This window comes from Cyprinus carpio, chromosome A22 (assembly GCF_018340385.1).
Source record: "Cyprinus carpio isolate SPL01 chromosome A22, ASM1834038v1, whole genome shotgun sequence".
Classification (NCBI taxonomy): Eukaryota; Metazoa; Chordata; class Actinopteri; order Cypriniformes; family Cyprinidae; genus Cyprinus; species Cyprinus carpio.
This window is the reverse complement of record NC_056593.1, coordinates 14,612,358-14,633,276: the sequence shown is the minus strand read 5'-3', so window position 1 is coordinate 14,633,276 and position 20,919 is coordinate 14,612,358. Positions and strand designations below refer to the sequence as shown.

Here is a 20,919-nt window from a genome sequence, read left to right as displayed (position 1 = left end):
TTTTTTTTTCTGAGAGTGTATAAGGGAACACGGTTCAATCTGTTTATATTATATTGTTTTGATAAATTAACAAGTATTTTCTTTTTTTTTTTTTCTTTTTTTTTATTGTTTATATATGATTTAAGGACCACAAATCTGTAATGTCTTTAGCAAGCATTTAGCTAAACTTAACCAGCCACCATTTACACAAACCTTGTTACATTAGCTAAAAGTCCAATGCCCATAAAGATACTAAATGATTAGTGCTCATAAAGCTATTGATGATTAGTAAACATTTATAAACATTTGCAAATGATGAATATTTTCCACTTTAGATTGAGAACTGCAAAAACATGAAAAAATAAGTAACAGAATATTTGTTAAGATCTGTAAATAGAGGTCTACACAACAAACAAAGACCAACAAATGAAGAGCATATGAATTGAAAGTTTGCTGACATTTGTAAACATGCCAATTTACTTTAAATAATCATATGTTAATCATTAGGTAATGTTTACTAAGTTCATTAGTAAACACTAATAAGAACATTATCTCATAATTCTAGTGATCTGTTAAGCAATATAAGGTCTGTTAATGATTTATAAATGAAAGTTATTATAAAGTTTTACTTCATTTTTTTTCTCTCTCTCTCTTGTTGATATGCCAATTGACATTTACAACATTGTACTGCGTGAAATGTGAATAAAAGTGAATATGCAAATTGACTCTTTGCCACAAGGTGGCGCTTGTGGAACAGCTGAATTATAGCCATTATATTAAGTAACAGCTATAATTACAGGCATTATACAGCCATTATATGGAGATAACATGTAAAGAAGATACCATTAAAACCTTCCTGGTCAAAACGTGAGTTTACAGGTATGATTCAAATACCATAAATTACACAAAATATTAATTATTCATCATCAGTAGATCAAATGAGTGAATAAATGTACAATAATTTATACTTTTAGTAAGTCTCACCAGTCTGTCTTACTCACACATTTAGTATAGATTGTAGGCTGTAATATAGTGCAAATATTTAACGAAATGCTCTTCCCCTGAATTCATTTTTTTTGTGGTCACTGAATGACTTGATTGAGGGTAAAGATAATGCTGCTTTGTGACATTGCTGTTTTACTCGCAGAACCAAACGCAAGTTTGCAAGGCACTTTTTTCTGCGGTTTTCAGACAATTTCTTGCTTTTTTCTACTTGTGAACAACAACTTTTGCTACACGATAAAAGGTCCTTGTGGTTTCTCAGTTTGATCAGTCGAAATAAAGTCTAACTGTGAGCATTGAGAGCATTTTGAACACAGATTTTTATGTACTCAGTTACAGATTTTGTTCATTTTTAACTAGAAATCTTCTGTCATACATGTTCAATGAAATACTGAGGCCTTTCGTTTTTGAGGTCATGGATCATTGTGTGTTAAAAAAAAAAGTGTGTACAATGTGGTCAAAGACTTCCTCTTCATCATTTCTTTCGTGTCTTCTTCACACATGTAGTGTGGAGGGAACCAGATTTTAAGTGATCAAGACAACATGAAGATCATACAGCTTCAGATCTGTAAGTTACATATTATGAATATTTTTAACATACATTCACCAGCTTTGCAAACTCAAAACTTTATCATAAATTGTTTTATTCTTCACACAGTGGTATTAATCTGTATTCAAGCTGCAGTTTCAGATCTTCTGACTGATTTGGGATCAAATGTGATCATAAACTGTGATCTTGATGAAAATGAGGTTTATTGGATTTTACAGAAAACACCAGATCCTCCGACAGTGATCCTACGAACATTATACAACATACAACATAAACAAATACCACCTCATTACTATAATAACACATTCCGAAACAAATATTCAGTGCAGTTTAAACATCGTCTGGTTATTAATAATGTGACTGCTGATGAATTAGGAGTTTATTACTGTATGAACACAGAAACACCTCCAAAACTCAGCCACAGCACCAGACTGCACTTCAATGGTGAGTTCATTTGCTCATGTAGAAATTAAAACATCCTGATAATCAGTGTAATTATTTACATTTGTTATTTACTTCTACAGTTTTATTAGAAAAACATAACGCATTCACTGGTCGCTCCACATAAAGATGAATATGTTATCGACATTTAATTCAGTTCTACAAATCTGCATCATTGTCACTGAGCTCCAGTAAAAGACTGACAGTAACAAACCGTGGAAACTTTCATTACAGAAACTCAACTGACTGAGCGTCACAATCATACAGTGCTGGAGTTTATTGATCAGAATCAAACACAATGGCAGATTATTATCATCATATCTGCTCTGATGAACGGACTTCTGCTCATTCTGCTGATCGGTGAGTAATTCTTCTTCAATTAAATTAGCGAACGAAATAAACACTAGTGCTGCTGTCTGTGAAAATATCAATATGATGCTCTTCTGCAGTACGGAGGTGAAAATGTTTTTCATTACTTTTGTCATTCTTTTGACTGTTATTTTGGCATGTATGTCTGTCCATATATATATATATAGTAACAGCTTAAAAGTAATGAATCTGAGTTCTGTTTGATTCTTAGTCTTTGCTGCTGAAAAAACAGAACGGATGGAAAAACATGTTTATGATGCTGATCTGCAGACAAAAGTTACGTATCAGCCTCAAGGTGCAAAACTATCACAAGTACGATAAGGTAAATATGTTAAAATATTAAAATCATTACTAAATTATTGAGGAATACTAAAGGTTTTTATTTCTGTAAGTCCAACAAACTACAGTATACTTTTGTTTAGATGAATTTTGTTTTAACAGCAGCTGAAATGCTAATTGTTTTCCTCATTGCTCTTTCAGTACGCCGCGATGGACTTTTCTTTAAAAGAAAAATAATAGCCATCAAGCCAACAGCATCTGTGTGTGATTATATAACATGTTCTTAGATATGATGTGAATTATCCTGAAGAATAAATAGTTTTACATTATCAAGTGTATTGGGGAGAACTGGGGATAGTTGTCACACTTCTCCAGTAAAAAAAAAAAAAGATAAAAAAATACAATAATAAAAAAGATAAATATAATTTAGAACATTTCTGTATAGACATAAAACCTGAAGTCTTGTATACAAATGACTATTCAACTAAATATTGATTATTTGAATACAATTTTATATTTCCACAATTACCAGCCGGGGAAAAGATTCAGTTTAGGAGTTTACACAGATACGTATTTATCAGCATTGTTGGATTCTCCGATAGGCCTAAATATTAATTTAGTTATATATATATTTAAGAAAAAAATATATTGTTACAGATTTAAAATAAATAAAAAAGAATATTCAGGGCTCAATGCTAAAGAGTTTTTCTACTGGCCCAGTTGGGCCAAGGTTAAAATTTTTACTTTCCCTGTCAACATTTTCACTGGCCCTTGCACAAAAAATTAATAAATAAAATTGTTGTTTTTGTTGTTTTTCACCCATGTTGTCTTGCCTTTTAATATATAAGCTGATATGACACCATGATTTTACAATTCTCATTTCCAATTTCAATGTCACAGCAAAAACTACTAGCCTAACAAATATAACGTTAAAAAAAATTAAAGTGAACATTCAGTAAAAAAAAAGAAAATAAAAAAAGTGAGTAAAAAAATAAGAACAAATATACAAATTAAAAGCAATAGCACACATAATTAAATATAACAAAGATACAATTAAACAATGCTTTAAGTTTTTCAGGTTTGTAGGTGTTCAGGTGTGGAAATGGAATAAGTTTACTGATAAACTCAGCTGAAGTGCTAAACCAAAACCATAAATGTGTTCCACTGGTTTACTCACTTGATCGTTTGACAGCCAATGACGAACAGCGTCTGTCACCTTTGTCTCGAATGGAGGTTTTCTAAAACCTTTATACTTGTATGTATCTCACTTTCTTCATGTCAAATAGAAACAGCAGCATTGCTGTATAACCACTGCCATACTTCATGACATGATGTTTATTGTTTATATAGAGTATATAGATACACATATATAGTATTAGACCATTAGACAACATGTAAAGCAGCTTCACACAAGTTTTCATTTCTGTGAATGTGCATTAAATTTTCTTTCATTAATAATTCTGGAAAATGTTCAAATTTATTACAGATTTTTAATCTAAAGGTGAGAAAACAGAAAGACTCTTTAGGTACAAAGGTGTGCCTTTTGAAAAGGTACTGCCCAGTGACAGCTTTTGTACCTTCTTTTCTGAGAGTGTATATGGGAACATGGTTCAGTCTGTTTATATTATATTGTTTTGATAAATTAACAAGTATTTTCTTTTTAAAAAATATTTGTTTATATATGATTTAAGGACCACAAATCTATAATGTCTTTACCATTAAAACCTTCCTGGTCAAAACGTGAGTTTACAGGTATGATTTAAATACCATAAAGTACATAACATAATATTGCTATGTTGTAAATGTCAAATAAGTGAGTAAATGTACAATAATTGATACTTTTAGTAAGCCTCACCAGTCTTTCTTTCTCACAGTCTTTCAGGAAAAAAAAGAGAATAAAAAAAGAACATTAGAATACTATAATTAGTATTATACATTATATATTATTTGAATATTAAGACAAGCACATATTATTAATGACTGTAAATCATAATATTAACACTGCACACATTCTCTTTTTCTACCACCTACTGTAAGACACGAGTGCTGCTGTGTAGCCTTTTTTAAATAAAGAAAGCATTAGCTACTCTAATAACATGCTATTTTTAGACATAATACTTTACAAAAACATTACGGGTTTAACGGTGCACAAAAATTATGGTTCAGGTTTTGAAGTTGCGGTTTGTTACAGTTTCGGTGGAGCAGGGGGAGAAAACCAGAACACTAAATAAAATTGCTTTTTTTATTTTTATTATTAATAAGTGGTTTACTAAAATCATGTCTCTGTCTTTAAATGAATTCAATTATTATTACAATTTTCTTAAGGATAACAAAAAATTATATAAAAAAAAAAAAATCGCTTAAAATGAAAACAAAAAAAAGATTAAATGTAAATAAAAAATAGTTACACTATAAAATATGGAGCCCTTGCACTTTATTCAAATATTAAAAGCTACAATTAACAACAAAGTCCAACCAATTAAATTAAATTTCTATTTATTTTTAGGTACAAAAATCTGTCACCAAGCTGTGTTGTAGCACACATGAACACAATGATAAAGGTATTGGCAGTCTTTAATAAATCCACAGATAGGTTAATCCAAACAGAGAGAAGGCATTCAACACACGTAACATAGACGAGACCCAACAGGAAATGACTAGACACAGGGGACTTAAATACACAAGCAAATGAGAGTATTTACTCACACATTTAGTACAGATTGTAGGCTGTAATATAGTGCAAATATTTAGCGAAATGCTCTTATCCTGAGTTATTTTTTTTTTCTAGCAAAGTAACGAGCTGTGGACACTGAATGACTTGATTGAGGGTAAAGATAATGCTGCTTCGTGACATTGCTGTTTTGCTTGCAGAACCAAACGCAAGTTTGCAAGGCACTTTTTCCTGCGGTTTTCATTCAATTTCTTGCTTTTTTCCTCCTTGTGAACAACAACTTTTGGTACACGATAAAAGCTCCTTGTGGTTTCTCAGTTTGATCAGTCGAAATAAAGAGTAACTGTGAGCATTGAGAGCATTTTGAACACAGATTTTTATGTACTCAGTTACTGATTTTTGTTCATTTTTAACTAGAAGTCTTCTGTAATACACGTTACACGTTCAGTGAAGTACTGAGGCCTTTCGTTATTGAGGTCGTGGATCATTGTGTGTTCAAAAAAAAAGTGTGTACAATGCGTTCAAAGACTTCCTCTTCATCATTTCTTTTGTGTCTTCTTCACACATGTAGTGTGGAGGGAACCAAATTTTAGATTGAAGTGATCAAGACAACATGAAGATCATACAGCTTCAGATCTGTAAGTTACATATTATGAATATTATTTACATACATTCACCAACTTTGCAAACTCAAAACATTATCATAAATTGTTTTATTCTTCACACAGTGGTATTAATCTGTTGTCAAGCTGCAGTTTCAGATCTACTGACTGATTTGGGATCAAATGTGATCATAAACTGTGATCTTGATGAAAATGAGGTTTATTGGATTTTACAGAAAATATCAGATCCTCCGACAGTGATTCTACGAACATTATACAACATACAACATACACAAATACCACCTCATTACTATAATAACACATTCAGAAACAAATATTCAGTGCAGTTTAAACATCGTCTGGTTATTAATAATGTGACTGCTGATGAATTAGGAGTTTATTACTGTATGAACACAGAAACACCTCCAAAACTCAGCAACAGCACCAGACTGCACTTCAATGGTGAGTTCATTTGCTCATGTAGCAATTAAAACATCCGGATAATCAGTGTAATTATTTACATTTGTTATTTACTTCTACAGTTTTATTAGAAAAACATAAGGCCTCTCACTGGTCGCTCCACATAGAGATTTATCTGTTATCAATATTTAATTCAGTTCTACAAATCTGCATCATTGTCACTGAGCTCCAGTAAAAGACTGACAGTAACAAACCGTGGAAACTTTCATTACAGAAACTCAACTGACTGAGCGTCACAATCATACTGTGCTGGAGTTTATTGATCAGAATCAAACACAGATTATTATCATCATATCTGCTCTGATGAACGGACTTCTGCTCATTCTGCTGATCGGTGAGTAATTATTCTTAAATTAAATTAGCGAATGAAATAAACACTAGTGCTGCTGTCTGTGAAAATATCAATATGATGCTCTTCTGTTATGTCTGTCTATATATATATATATATATATATATATATATATATATATATATATATATATATATATATTGTAACAGCTTAAAAAAATAATGAATCTGAATTCTGTTTGATTCTTAGTTTTTGCTGCTGAAAAAACAGAACGGATGGAAAAACATGTTTATGATGCTGATCTGCAGACAAAAGTTACGTATCAGCCTCAAGGTACAAAACTATCACAAGTACAATAAGGTAAATATGTTAAAATATTAAAATGACTAAATTATTGAGGAATACTAAAGGTTTTTATTTCTGTAAGTCCAACAAACTACAGTATACTTTTGTTTAGATAAATTTTGTTTTAAACTGCAGCTGAAATGTTAATTGTTTTCCTCATTGCTCTTTCAGTACGCCGCGGTGGACTTTACTATAAAAGAAAAATAATAGCCATCAAGCCAACAGCATCTGTGTGTGATTATATAACATGTTCTTATATGATGTGAATTATCCTGAAGAATAAATAGTTTTACATTATCAAGTGTATTGGGGAGAACTGGGGATAGTTGTCACACTTCTCCAGTTAAAAAACAAAAGAGAAAAAAATACAATAAAAAAGATAAATATAATTGAGAACATTTCTGTATAGACATAAAACCTGAAGTCTTGTATACAAATGACTATTCAACTAAATATTGATTATTTGAATACAATTTTATATTTCCACAATTACCATCCGGGGAAAAGATTCAGTTTAGGAGTTTACACAGATACGCATTACAGCATTGTTGGATTCTCTGATAGGCCTAAATATTAATTTAGTTATCACGTCTGATGTAAAGTTTTTGACCTGGTTCATTTCCAATTAGCCTTTAAAATAGTTTTGTATGTAACAATAAATTAACTGAAAAGAGGTCAAAGGCTTCTAGATCTAATTCTTACTAATGGCTAATTCTCACTATTATATTTTTAATGTTGCTATTTGTTAAAAGGGAATATATATATATATATATATATATATATATATATATATATATATATATATATATATATATATATATAGCTCAATGCTAAAGAGTATATATATATTTAAGAAAAAAATATATTGTTACAGATTTAAAATAAATAAAAAAGAATATTCAGGGCTCAATGCTAAAGAGTTTTTCTACTGGCCCAGTTGGGCCAAGGTTAAAATTTTTACTTTCCCTGTCAACATTTTCACTGGCCCTTGCACAAAAAATTAATAAATAAAATTGTTGTTTTTGTTGTTTTTCACCCATGTTGTCTTGCATTTTAATATATAAGCTGATATTACACCATAATTTTACAATTCTCGTTTCCAATTTCGATGTCACAGCAAAAACTACTAGCCTAACAAATATAATGTTAAAAAAAAAAAAGAAAGACTCTTTAGGTACAAAGGTGTGCCTTTTATAAAAGGTACTGGCTAGTGACAGCTTTTGTACCTTCTTTTCTGAGAGTGTATATGGAAACATGGTTCAGTCTGTTTATATTATATTGTTTTGATAAATTAACAAGTATTTTCTTTTTAAAAAATATTTGTTTACATATGTTTTAAGGACCACAAATCTATAATGTCTTTACCATTAAAACCTTCCTTGTCAAAACGTGAGTTTACAGGTATGATTTAAATACCATAAATTACACAAAATATTAATTATTCATCTTCGGTAGATCAAAACTATCACTTAATTTTTTTTTATTTTTTTTTTATATATATAATAATATTGTAGTAACAGAAGTACAATTCAGTATATAACATAATATTGCTATGTTGTAAATGTCAAATGAGTGAGTAAATGTACAATAATTGATACTTTTAGTAAGCCTCACCAGTCTTTCTTTCTCACAGTCTTTCAGGAAAAAAAAGAGAATAAAAAAAGAACATTAGAATACTATAATTAGTATTATACATTATATATTATTTGAATATTAAGACAAGCACATATTATTAATGACTGTAAATCATAATATTAACACTGCACACATTCTCTTTTTCTACCACCTACTGTAAGACACACGAGTGCTGCTGTGTAGCCTTTTTTAAATAAAGAAAGCATTAGCTACTCTAATAACATGCTATTTTTAGACATAATACTTTACAAAAACATTACGGGTTTAACGGTGCACAAAAATTATGGTTCAGGTTTTGAAGTCGTGGTTTGTTACAGTTTCGGTAGAGCAGGGGGAGAAAACCAGAACACTAAACAAAATTGCTTTTTTTAAATTTTATTATTAATAAGTGGTTTACTAAAATCATGTCTCTGTCTTTAAATGAATTCAATTATTATTACAATTTTCTTAAGGATAACAAAAAATTATTAAAAAAAAAAAAATCGCTTAAAATGAAAACAAAAAAAAGATTAAATGTAAATAAAAAATAGTTACTCTATAAAATATGGAGCCCTTGCACTTTATTCAAATATTAAAAGCTACAATTAACAACAAAGTCCAACCAATTAAATTCAATTTCTATTTATTTTTAGGTACAAAAATCTGTCACCAAGCTGTGTTGTAGAACACACATGAACACAATGATAAAGGTATTGGCAGTCTTTAATAAATCCACAGATAGGTTTATCCAAACAGAGAGAAGGCATTCAACACACGTAACATAGACGAGACCCAACAGGAAATGACTAGACACAGGGGACTTAAATACACAAGCAAATGAGAGTATTTACTCACACATTTAGTACAGATTGTAGGCTGTAATATAGTGCAAATATTTAGCGAAATGCTTTTATCCTGAGTTATTTTTTTTCTAGCAAAGTAACGAGCTGTGGGCACTGAATGACTTGATTGAGGGTAAAGGTAATGCTGCTTCGTGACATTGCTGTTTTGCTTGCAGAACCAAACGCAAGTTTGCAAGGCACTTTTTCCTGCGGTTTTCATTCAATTTCTTGCTTTTTTCCTCCTTGTGAACAACAACTTTTGGTACACGATAAAAGCTCCTTGTGGTTTCTCAGTTTGATCAATCAAAATAAAGAGTAACTGTGAACATTGAGAGCATTTTGAACACAGATTTTTATGCACTCAGTTACTGATTTTTGTTTATTTTTAACTAGAAGTCTTCTGTCATACATGTTACACGTTCAATGAAGTACTGAGGCCTTTCGTTTTTGAGGTCGTGGATCATTGTGTGTTCAAAAAAAAAAGTGTGTACAATGTGGTCAAAGACTTCCTCTTCATCATTTCTTTCGTGTCTTCTTCACACATGTATGCAAAACTATCACAAGTACAATAAGGTAAATATGTTAAAATATTAAAATCATTACTAAATTATTGAGGAATACTAAAGGTTTTTATTTCTGTAAGTCCAACAAACTACAGTATACTTTTGTTTAGATTAATTTTGTTTTAACTGCAGCTGAAATGTTAATTGTTTTCCTCATTGCTCTTTCAGTACGCCGCGGTGGACTTTACTATAAAAGAAAAATAATAGCCATCAAGCCAACAGCATCTGTGTGTGATTATATAACATGTTCTTATATGATGTGAATTATCCTGAAGAATAAATAGTTTTACATTATCAAGTGTATTGGGGAGAACTGGGGATAGTTGTCACACTTCTCCAGTTAAAAAACAAAAGATAAAAAAATACAATAATAAAAAAGATAAATATAATTGAGAACATTTCTGTATAGACATAAAACCTGAAGTCTTGTATACAAATGACTATTCAACTAAAATATTGATTATTTGAATACAATTTTATATTTCCACAATTACCATCCGGGGAAAAGATTCAGTTTAGGAGTTTACACAGATACGTATTCATCAGCATTGTTGGATTCTCTGATAGGCCTAAATATTAATTTAGTTATCAAGTCTGATGTAAAGTTTTTGACCTGGTTCATTTCCAATTAGCCTTTAAAATAGTTTTGTATGTAACAATAAATTAACTGAAAAGAGGTCAAAGGCTTCTAGATCTAATTCTTACTAATGGCTAATTCTCACTATTATATTTTTAATGTTGCTATTTGTTAAAAGGGAAAAATGTTCTTGTGTGGGAAATAAATTCATTGTAAGGATTTTTTGTAACTTTAATTTGTTTATGCTCTATATAATGCTGTATATATATATATATATATATATTCTGTATAGAATTTTGTGTTTAGAAATAAATAATAATAATAATAATGAAGAAGAAGAAGAAGAAGAAAATATTGTTACAGATTAAAAAAAAAAAAAAAAGAATATTCAGGGCTCAATGCTAAAGAGTTTTTCTACTGGCCCAGTTGGGCCAAGGTTTCACTGGCCCGTGCACAAAAAATTAATAAATTTTCACCCATGTCGTCTTGCATTTTAATATATAAGCTGATATGACACCATAATTTTACAATTCTCGTTTCCAATTTCGATGTCACAGCAAAAACTACTAGCCTAACAAATGTAAAGTTAAAAAAATTAAAGTGAACATTCAGTAAAAAAAAAAAAAAAAAACGAAAAACGAAAAGAAAAAAGTGAGTAGAAAAATAAGAACAAATATACAAATTAAAAGCAATATTACACATAATTAAATATAACAAATATACAATTAAACAATGCTTTAAGTTTTTCAGGTTTGTAGGTGTTCAGGTGTGGAAATGGAATAAGTTTACTGATAAACTCAGCTGAAGTGCTAAACCAAAACCATAAATGTTCCACTGGTTTACTCACTTGATCGTTTGACAGCCAATGACGAACAGCGTCTGTCACCTTTGTCTCGAATGGAGGTTTTCTAAAACCTTTATACTTGTATGTATCTCACTTTCTTCATGTCAAATAGAAACAGCAGCATTGCTGTATAACCACTGCCATACTTCATGACATGATGTTTATTGTTTATATACATTATATAGATACACATATATAGTATTAGACCATTAGACAACATGTAAAGCAGCTTCACACAAGTTTTCATTACTGTGAATGTGCATTATATTTTCTTTCATTAATAATTCTGGAAAATTTTCTAACTTATTACAGATTTTTAATCTAAAGGTGAGAAAAAAGGAAAGACCCAAATGATATTCAGTGCAAAACATCCATTTAAACAATTCAGCCTTTGAATATTTGTTTCGGCTGTTTTCTGTTATTACATATTCACAGCTGATCTTTATTGAGTTAACCCTATTAACTCTGTATCTATCAGTCTTGGGTCTGGTCTCTTGATTCTATGTGTTGTTGTTCAGTGAAAAATCAAAAAGTGGCTTTACCGAAAATATTTGATGTTTTATTTAGATCTAAAGTGCTGCTCAGAAATCATTCAGATTCTCTGACTGTATATTGTGTATGCCTTGAACAAGCAAACAAGGAGGTTATTTTTTAATTATTATTATTGTTTAAACACACACATTGAAAAAAACAACATCCTCACATTGTGTGCCACACAAAAAAAAGACTACTCCCCCAACAACTCCACCAATGATGGTGAGAGAGAGAGAGAGAGAGAAAAAAAAAAAAGCAAATTAAATATATATTAAATGAGTAAATACTCATGAGTTTGTGATTGAAGCTTCCTTTCCTAAACTCCCCTGGAAAAAAAAAAAAAAAAAAATGTTGTACTCTGGATCCTGATCCTCAGCTGAATAACTTTAATGATGTCTTATTCATGCTGTCTTTGCAACTTTAATTCAACATCATGTCTTGAATTCAGTTTATTCCCTTATTAGTATCAACCATGGGTTTATTATAGTAAAAGTGTTTTCTTTCAAACATTCAGATTGATTTTTATTTATTTATTTTTTATTATTGGTTTGTTACTTGATGCTGTGATATTGAAGCTGTTTGAATTTAGATTTATAATGAGTGTTTTATATTTTATGCAGTTCTTGCATATAGGCTCTAGGGGGCAGTGGGTGAAAAAGTAAGTCAAGCTGATATGTGAATGCAGAAATGTTATCAGGCAGATTGAATTTGGTTGTCTTATATCAAAAATAATGCAGATGCCATTATCTGATGTGTTTCATTTATTAGTAATGAGTGGTGCTTGATAGGAAATCTCAACATCAGGATGTGAGAAGAGCTCAATCTCATGTGTTCATGATATTCAGGTACAACTGGGGCCATTAGATTCCATTAGAAGTTGGTTGAGGGAGTTTATTTGGAGCTCAAACATTCTTTTTTTTTTTTTTTTTTTACAAAGCTGTTGACCGGACTGTTTCGAACTCGTTGGTGTTTGCACTCGGACTTGTCTCGGACTTGGTCATTGGACTCGCCAAATGTTCTCGTTGGTCCTCGACCGAGTCCAATCACAAAATAAAAAATAAAATAAAATTCTCCTTTCAAAACAAACCACATTTGCATGTCACTGAAAACGTGTGGAAAACGCCTTTAGAGTTTAGCTCCAGCCCTAATTAAACACACTTGAACAAGCTAATCAAGCTCTTACTAGACACATTAGAAACATCCAGAAAGTGGATAAGCCCAGTTGGAGCGAAACTCTGCAGGGCACTGGCCCTCATGGATCTAAGTTTGGAGGACCCCTGTCCTACAGAGTAGTGGTTACTTTGCACATGCTTTTTGATCATTACAAAATAATAATGTAAAAATTATTTCTTAGAATAGGTTAATATGCTGTCTCTCGCATCACATACATTAGTTAAGTAAGTGGTCTTGAAGAGGATCCTCTTTTTCTCTCATTTGGACTCGGTCTTGACTTGGACTCAAAACTTTTGGACTTGGACTTGATTGGATCGACCCTCTTGGACTCGGTCTTGACTTGGACTCAAAACTTTTGGACTTAGACTTGACCACCAGGATGCTGGAGTAAGAAACACTGCCACAAATAAGAAAGGGTGGGGTGTTATAAAACAATAAAGCACACAAAATAATTTATAACAACCACCCCCCTTACAAATAAAGCACATTTAATAAGTGAGAACAACCACCCGCCTTACAACGTTATTTGTCCTTTGTGTTGCTTTGGGACTTTTGTTAAACTTCCTGTTTTCTGTGCCATGTTTGTAGTTCTCTGTAGTTCCTCCTGCTGACTAGTTTTCATTGTTCACAGGTGTGTCTAGTTCATTGGTTCTCTGTGCTCTTTTGTTCCTTGTTCTTTTGTATTTGTTTTGTTTGTTTTATTAAATGCTCACAGTTAGATTCTTATCTCTGCTTGCCTTCACATGCTCATCAATGGAAACATTACAGGCTAGAATAATCATCAAACTGAAGAAAAAAATAATGCACTAAACACTTTATCAAGAGATTTAACACTTCAAATATCCCAGTGAACACTGAACACGTGATTGTTACAGACATATTTATTCAGTAAGGTTCTTGGCTTCTATATTATTCAGTTCATGTAAATATACAGTACTGTGCATTTGAGTTGTTAACTGTTGTTTTTCATAATAATGTTTTTTTTTATTTTTATTATTTTTTTTTTACAAGGGTCAAACTTTTCACAGTATACTGTGTACTCGTAGGTAGATCTTTCCACAGTTCTTATAGTGTCATACATTTAAACAGTGTAATTTTCTGAACTCCTGCTGTCATTGTGTCTCAATACACTGTCGAACTCATTATCTCTGTCAAGTACATCAGGAATGCAGATCTTCCAGTGATGTCCTCATGGTGACCTGAAAGAGAGAAACAAAGGTCAAACATGCAGCCTTTTCATGACATTGCCATTCAGATTGCATTCATATAGGTTTTTAGGCATATCAGTATATAGATTTGGTTTTGTGTCCTTCGTGGTTATATAAAGCAAAGTGAAATCTTTGGCCCACATTTGTTTCAAATCTATTTATTATTATTATTATTATTATTATTACAATTATTATTATTTTATTAATAAACTTTTTTTTTTTTTTTTTTTTTGCAAAATCATCTCATACTGCTTTTTGCATATATTGTGGAACTTGGAAATAAAATGTCTGGTGAGTGTTGATAAAAAGTAAATTCTCTATTGAGAATTATTTGTTTGGAAAAGGGGCAAGCAACTTCATTTCTTCAGTTCTCATTTCAAACAGAAGCATGGAGATATTTGCATCAAATGTGTTTCCTTCTGGAGAAAGAATCCAGTCATGGGAAGAAGAGATCATCTAGAACAGGGTTCCTCGATAGGCGGCCCACGAGAGAAAAAAGTTTGGCCCGCGCTAATTTCAAATAATGTGGCATGAAAATTCAAACACAGCATCAGAAAGCGACATGAACTTACATTGTGTCTTCACCAGATGCAAGTGGCACGGCGTGACACAACAAAATACAATAGAACTTATTATAAATCAGTGATGCTGTCTACACTGGAAGCGGCGCAGTGAGGTGCGACAAATCCCCAACAGAAAATTGCTGACTCTTTCTGTTTATGACGTGCTGACACAAAGTTCAAATGATTTGCAATGCTTTTTCATGTCCAGTGTAGATTTGAAAGCAAAAACATGGCAGGTGTGAAATAAAGAAAAGTGGACACTGAAAATAGATTATGCAAAAGTGAATGGACTTAACAGTTTTGAGTGAATGAGTGAATGGATGTTGGTTCAAAGTGAACTCACAGTTTTAACGTAAGTTTGCTTTAGCCTAATTTATTTTCAATATCTGAGGTAAAATATCATACTCGATTACTTAACGTAACCTCGGTTCCCTGAGATACGGGAATGAGTACTGCATCTTGCTAGACGCATAGGGAAAACCCCTTTTTTCTCCTGAACTGAAGCCTTTCTTCATTCACGCAGTGAAACTACATGGCCAGTGGTAAGTGCAGTGTATTAAAAATCGAAACAATGGCTAGGCAGCGGAACTGCACGAGCCTATGGCGACGAAGCCCACCAACCCTGCCAAAGCCTGCCAGAATATAAGCAGGCGTTTGATTCTCAGGTTACTTCGGCTGAAGCGACAACTGAGTCGTGCAGCTACATAGCACGGCTAGCAACGCAGTACTCGTTCCCGTATCTCAGGGAACTGGGGTTACGTTAAGTAACTGAGTACGTTCTCTTTCAATACTACACTCGTACTGCGTCTTGCTAGACACATATGGGAACACTACAATCATGCCGTAGAACAACTAAAGATATCAAACATCCATAAGCAACCATTTCCCATAGAGAAGTTACAACAATCCAAGGCTAAGACCTAAGGCCTGGTTAATCATTCCAGCCGGCCACCTCACAAATATCCACAATGGACACACAACTGGACCATGCCCAAGACGAGGCGATGCCTGTAGTACTGTACTCCAATGGGGCAATGAAGGCAATGAAGGTAGAGTATGCTAGTGAGATGGAATCTAATATTTATCTAGACAGTCTTTGCTTCATGGCCTAAAGCCCTTTGGTGCGGTTACCAAACTTGACAAAGAGTTGTTCTGACTGCCTACAGGGGGAGGAACGCTCAGAATAGATTCTCAGAGCTCTGACTGGGCAGAGCAGAGATAGCTCTCTGTCCTCTTCAGAGGGAGAAAGCACGGAGAGCATAATGACCTGTGCTCTGAACGGAGTGGAGAGCACCTTAGGTATGCCTTGGTTTCAGGACGACTTTAGTGTCGTTAGGCCCAGAGTCCAGACAAGCAGGGCTAATAGAGAGTGCCTGCAGGTCCCCATTCGCTTTACTGATACCATTGCTAGAAGCAGAGCAGTCTTCAGTGATAGCTACCGAATGTTGGCAGACTGTAGCTGCTTGAAGGCGGGTCCCTTCAGGCCCCTCAGCACCGTGGGGAGATCCCATGAAGGGACGGTAGGGGGGCAAGGCGGATTAAGCCTCCTGGCACCCCTTAGAATGCTGATGACTGCGCTGTGTCTGCCCACCGATTGGCCTTCGAAAGGGGCATGAGAATCTGCTGTAGCCGCCACATAGACTTTGAGCGTGGATGGGGAGCGTCCCTTATCCAGGAGCTTTTGCAGAAATGACAATTCTCTGTCAAATCGGAAGTATGAGGGTCTTTGCCGCAGTTTAGACACCAAGCAGAGAAAAAAGACCACTTAAAGGCATAGAGGCATCTCATAGATTGGGCTCTAGCCTCCGAAATTGTGTTTAAAACTCGCTTTGGGAGGCTGGTCTTTGAGAAATAAATTGGGCAGTGAGTGTTCTTCTGGTGCACTCGGCCTTGTGTAAGATCCCTTTTAGTCTCGACATACTGCTAGTATTTCCAGGCAGCTGGTGTGGAAGCCTCTTTCCACCTTTGGCCAGTGGCACCAATGGTAGTTTCCCTCAGTGGAAGCCTCTTTCCACCTTTGGCCAGTGGCACCAATGGTAGTTTCCCTCAAAGATACATTCATACATTTCTGAACCCATTTCATGACGCAGTGTGCATTACTTAGTCACGTGTACCAGTTTGCGCCTTTTTTTTTTTTTATTCATACCATGTGCGTAATTCAAACTGGTTTACTGTTTCAACCGGTATATCCACCAGCACTAGTGGCCACATACACTGTAAGTGTAGATGGTGCACAATTGCGGTAAGAATCTGTAAGGATCTGTAAGAACGAAAGTATGATTGACACTGGTCAATTCACCAGGTCTTCACCATGCATTCTGCACCAGTCCACAAACACTTTACAATTATGGGAGATATTGGTGCCTGGTAGAGGCAGTCTGTTCCTCAGTGATTGTGTTCAGCACTCGCTGTGGCACAATCTCTGGTGGTGATGGGCTCTGCTGACCAGCCAGACATGCAGGTTCTGGACTGAGGTGCCATATTGTGTCCCAAGCTTGGATGTCCCTTCTCAGTGGTATTGTCCAGAACTTTTTAGCTTAAGTCCCAACACCTCCAGTGATCAATCAGTTTGAATTTTGGGCTGATTATTTGAGTATTTGAATGAGGATAACCTGATCAACCAACAGTCCAAATAATTTTGTACACAAAATTTTAGATGGGAGAGCCATGTCCACACATTTTACAAATGTGTGTGAAGCCAATGACAACCCGAAGGGCAATCTTAGAAACCACATGTGTTGAGGGGCTATCTGCAGAGACATTATGTAGCTCTGCCCCTTTTCAGTGCCCAACTTGTTGTCTTATGTCTTCTGGTTTGTATTTCCATAGCGTCAAGGTAATGTCATACGAATTTATGAATGAGCCTCTCGTTTTAAAATCTTCTCGGTCTACTGACATTTGTTATGACTTCCGCTTCGAACATTTACAATGCTCATGATAAATTCTGTCAACTCTACAATAAGTAAATCCACTTTACTAGGTGAATATTCTTCAACAGTGATGCAATCTACTGCAGAAACAGAAGTTCAAAGACAAAAAATAATAAAGATGGCTGCGCACTTGTTTCTCTTACGCATAAGGTCAATATGAAAATAGTCAGACTGTGAATGAACTGCAGTGTGTCGGCTTGCCACTCGGACGAGGGACTTTTCACTTCAGAAAAGGTTGTGCTTTGGCCACAGAGTCTTGGGTCTCACAGCTGCTCAGGTTCTCTGCGAGAGGCTGAGGTGGATCAAGAGGTTTACATGGTGGGGCATTGAACTGAATGCTGAGCTGAAGAGGTGAGTTGTGAAGGTTTGAGTGAAGACAGCAGCTGACTTCATGGAGAAAGATTTACTACTTAACACGCTTAAAGTCGGCATGAAATGGAAGTAGCGATTGTCTTTTTTTTCTACTGTGACGTCTATTGTAGTGAAACGGCATCTGAAATGAGAGGGCGGGACTTGATTTCGTCATTCGGGAATTGATTGGATCATTGGAAGTTGAGCCGTTGCTAACTAAATGGAGGCAGATCTGAATGCAGGTTTGTAGTTAGTTGTGAGGGGATTTCTCTCTACTGGATTTACCACCGACACCCTAGCGTGAAGATTTTTTTTTATTTATTGAGGAAGATGAGGACGAGGACGATCAACAGCACAAAACATACTTAACAGTGCATTCGCGAGAGAGAAAGACTGCCTGAATGACTGAGCACGTCCTCCATCAGGTTAAGTCATATTCATAAAAAATAAATACTAATAATAATATTTTGCGATGTCCTAAGAGTAATGTTGTGGCAATATCCTTTCAATTTTTAAGGGTAGTGTACTCCCCATGGCTTGCGTCAGCACTGGTCAATGCATTGATTTCTGTAAAATGAAGCAGAAGCTTCAGTTTTCCCCCTGTTTTTTTATCCCAGCATTTACCCCTCACGTCACTAGCTCCGCCCTTGCGCCATAACCCGTGACTGGAAGAGAAGATGAGTTGTTTTGAGGGGGAGGGGATAACGTTTTCGTTTAAAGATTATAAGGGCACATGAATATAAAAAAAAAAATATATATATATAATAATAATAACGAAGTGCATGGATAAATTATTTATAATAAACACTACAGTATTCCGTAAAAAATTTACGGAATTTTTAATTTTGATTTCATGGTGATTTTAATCATTTTCAGTGAAGTTAACATTTTATTACGTGTCAGCTACTAACACAGAGTGATTATTTATGTACTGTAGCCAATAAAAATCTTACATTAGAAGTTAAGTCTTACATTCCTCGTCAATATTGGACATATGTTTGATGTTATCATGACATGCTCGCAAAGACGAAAGAATTAGCAGCTGTGTGTGACCCTTTTAATTGTTGTTTTACACATCATGTTTCCACAGCCGAGGTTATAGGCCTACACAGAGGTGGAAAGAGTACGAAAATATTCTACTCAAGTAAAAGTACCATTACATGAATGAAATTTTACTGAAATACAAGTAAAAGTACCAGTCTAAAAATCTACTCAAGTAAAAGTAAAAAGTAGCTCATTTAAAATGTACTCTTATTTACTTATTTACATTTTAACAGTGGGCGGGAGGCAAAAATGGGATAGGCCTTTAAATCTCAAACCAGTTGAAGGAATCAGTTTTTTATAATGATAAGACATTTGGGCTGTTACCAGGCAAATTAAATCAGTACCAACAAAATTAATCTTTTCAATACCGAGAAGATTGCATCTGAAGTGGCATTTAGATGTATTCACACACTGATTAATGCAGGACATGAATGCATTTAACCTGCAGTTACACCTGCAAAAATAATGTTTTGATATACAAGACATAAAATGTTGTGAGTACTCATTTGAAATTATAAAAAAATAAAAACACATTAATTAAATGTGAAATTAAATTCGCCAGTAGGTGTCAGCAAGTCACTGTTTAATACGTGATCCATTGCGACTGAACCCAAATCATTTAAACGGTTGATTCATTCAGGAACGAAACACCACCATTCCTCAGAGACGCAAAACTGTGCTATGGTGGCTGTGTTTGGAATTGTATTTGTTGTCAAAAAAACAGGCAATATGGTGTCTAAGCCGCAAGTCTCTTAATTATCATCTTGTTTATTCAACTGTTGAAAAAAAAAACTGCATGCGCACTCTAAATGCGCATGCACTAGTCTAATCTACTGGACTTCACGGCACTCCGTGTTTTGTTTGGTTTTTGGCAAAATACTGATATAATGTCAAATCGCACATCGTTAAAATAACAATTACGCTATTATCGCAGATCGCACACCCTGCACCACTGTCTTTTTGGCTACTTTGTGCAAAACCTTAAACCTGCTAAACTGTCAAAGCTTCATTTTAATCACCAATGCAAGTATTAACCTTACCTCTACATGCTTGCGAAGGGTTGATGTCGGGATTTTATAAGCTGCTAGTTTGGTCTCCCTTGGCAAACACAGCTTAGGCTGCACTGCATAACTAGAACATAAAAATATCCATGGGTTCAGTTCATTTCCTTCGAGTTCAACTTCAACAGAATACTACAGGGTTTCGTTTTCAGCGGTGTCTGCACCATAACACCTTTCTTGTACGTCTGCATCTTTCTTGTGATTTTAGCGCAGTTTGCTCTCCTGCCCATTATTTACTGCAGTAGTTTCCAGGGAGCGATTTTTTATTTATTTTTTACTCAGTAATTAATGCGTTTTAAAATGTAGCGAAGTACAATACTTCAAACAAAATATACTTAAGTAAAAGTAAAATTACAGATTTAAAAAATTACTTGAAAAAGTAGAAGTACACAAAAAAGCTACTCAATTACAGTAACGCGAGTAAATGTAATTCGTTACTTTCCACCTCTGGGCCTACATATATATTTGTTTCGAACAATTAAAATAAAAGTCGGAAAACAACTTTTCCTGTTGTTGCAAAATAATCCTTTAATGATTTTATGTATTTTTCCTCCTCTTCTTACTGTAGTCTCCTGTTCACCGCTATAGATTTTTTTAAAACCACACAT

General features: G+C 33.9%; 1 long non-coding RNA gene across 1 annotated transcript in view; it reads right to left on the bottom strand.

Annotated features, from left to right (window-relative positions):
- Positions 1-14,017: 14,017 nt before the first annotated feature.
- The window catches only part of LOC109083293, a 55,044-nt gene continuing 48,142 nt past the window's right edge, over positions 14,018-20,919 (bottom strand). Inside the window, exon 4 of the long non-coding RNA XR_006153200.1 lies at positions 14,018-14,353. This is a non-coding gene — a long non-coding RNA (uncharacterized LOC109083293). The remainder of the gene's footprint in view (positions 14,354-20,919) is intronic.